This window comes from Triticum dicoccoides, chromosome 1B (genome assembly GCF_002162155.2).
Source record: "Triticum dicoccoides isolate Atlit2015 ecotype Zavitan chromosome 1B, WEW_v2.0, whole genome shotgun sequence".
In the NCBI taxonomy this organism is placed as follows: Eukaryota; Viridiplantae; Streptophyta; class Magnoliopsida; order Poales; family Poaceae; genus Triticum; species Triticum dicoccoides.
The window spans coordinates 194614297-194616844 of record NC_041381.1 but is presented as its reverse complement, the minus strand read 5'-3'; positions in this window follow the sequence as shown (position 1 = coordinate 194616844).

Below are 2548 nucleotides of genomic sequence, written 5' to 3'. Positions count from 1 at the left end.
CCCCCAAGGCAAGTGGTGCGCCCCCCACCTAGGGTTTCCAACCCTAGGCGCAGGAGGGGGGGGCCCAAGGGGGGGGGGCGCACCAGCCCACTAGGGGCTGGTTCCCCTCCCACTTCAGCCCACGGAGCCCTCCGGGATAGGTGGCCCCACCCGGTGGACCCCCGGGACCCTCTCGGTGGTCCCGGTACAATACCGGGTGACCCCTAAACTTTCCCGATGGCCAAAACAACACTTCCTATATAGTTTTCTTTACCTCCGGACCATTCCGGAACTCCTCGTGACGTCCGGGATCTCATCCGGGACTCCGAACAACATTGGGTTTGCTGCATACTCATATTCAAACAACCCTAGCGTCACCGAACCTTAAGTGTGTAGACCCTACGGGTTCGGGAGACATGCAGACATGACCGAGACAGCTCTCCGGTCAATAACCAACAACGGGATCTGGATACCCATGTTGGCTCCCACATACTCCTCGATGATCTCATCGGATGAACCACGATGTCGAGGGTTCAAGCAACCCCGTATACTATTCCCTTTGTCAGACGGTATGTTACTTGTCCGAGACTCGATCGTCGGTATCCCAATACCTCGTTCAGTCTCGTTACCGGCAAGTCACTTTACTCGTACCGTAATGCATGATGCCGTGACCAGACACTTGGTCACTTTGAGCTCATTATGATGATGCACTACCGAGTGGGCCCAGTGATACCTCTCCGTAACACGGAGTGACAAATCCCAGTCTCGATCCGTGTCAACCCAACAGACACTTTCAGAGATACCTGTAGTGCACCTTTATAGTCACCCAGTTACGTTGTGACGTTTGGTACACCCAAAGCACTCCTACGGTATCCAGGAGTTACACGATCTCATGGTCTAAGGAAGAGATACTTGACATTGGAAAAGCTCTAGCAAAACGAACTACACGATCTTGTGCTATGCTTAGGATTGGGTCTTGTCCATCACATCATTCTCCTAATGATGTGATCCCGTTGTCAACGACATCTAATATCCATAGTCAGGAAACCATGACTATCTGTTGACCAACGAGCTAGTCAACTAGAGGCTTACTAGGGACGTATTGTGGTCTATGTATTCACACGTGTATTACGATTTCCGGATAATACAATTATAGCATGAATAAAAGACAATTATCATGAACAAGGAAATATAATAATAATCCATTTATTATTGCCTCTAGGGCATATTTCCAACAAGTTGGCATGCAGGATTGTAAACCATCACCGACTCCTTTGTCGAGTTCAGAAACACTATCTCTCACAGAGGGAACACTCGTGAATCAGGATGACAGCACCAGTTACAGAAGTATAGTTGGTGCGCTTCAATACTTAATACTTACTCGTCCTGACATCTCATTTGCAGTCAACAAGGTTTGCCAGTTCTTGCATGCACCTACCACAACTCACTGGACAGCAGCAAAACGCATGTTATGGTATGTCAAGAACACTATCAGTATGGGCCTTTCCATCAACCGATCATCCTCCATGGGCATCAGTGCCTTCTCCGATGCGGATTGGGCTGGCTGCTTGGATGATAGAAGGTCCACTGGGGGATTTGCAATCTTTCATGGCCCAAACTTAGTCTCTTGGTGTGCAAAGAAACAAGCCACTGTCTCCAGGTCTAGCACTGAAGCAGAATACAAAGCACTGGCAAACGCTACAGCTGAAGTCATTTGGATCCAAGCAACACTGAAAGAGTTGGGAATATTAAGAACTCCAACACCTTGTCTTTGGTGTGATAACCTTGGAGCAACTTATTTGTCTGCTAATCCAGTTTTCCATGCCAGGACCAAACACATCGAGATAGATTTTCACTTTGTCAGGGAACGAGTTGCCAACAAAGAATTAGAGATCAGGTTCATTTCTTCCAAGGATCAAATTGCAGATGGGTTTACAAAGGCGCTACCAACTAGAAGCTTTGAAGTTTTTTGGTGTAATCTCAACCTAGTTCGGTTTTGATTATGGGGGAGTGTTAAACATCATGTCACGTTTATTATGTTACATATGCGTCATGTTTATCTTAGGTAGTTAGAGATAGAGTTTGTTTTAATTCTCTCTTATCTTTCTATCTCTTCTTCCTATTGTATCTCTCGATCGTTAGCTCACGATTGCATCCTGTAACGTCACGAGACACCTCTCACCACATATCAATATATAACATGCGGATCTCCCTGTATGGAGAGTAGGAACGCTTCCACAACTTTCCACAATGAGCAGCAGCATTTGCAGACCGACCCACCCAAGAAACCCTAAAATCTACAAATCCACGCGGGGAATCCTTGATTGCTTCCACCTAGGGCCCGACAGGGGAGAGGTTTTTAGTCTGATTCTGGAGCATCTGCACTAGTCCCTTGCAGTCCAACTCAACATGCATTCGTTGCACATTGCACTCCTTGGCCACCTCGAGCATCTTGGCACAGACGAGAACTTCCGTCGACTCCGGGTCGAACACACCTGGGAAGAAGTGGCAAGCACCTGCGATGAAACCACCATTATGATCACGCAAGACAAGCCCACCACCGCCATTG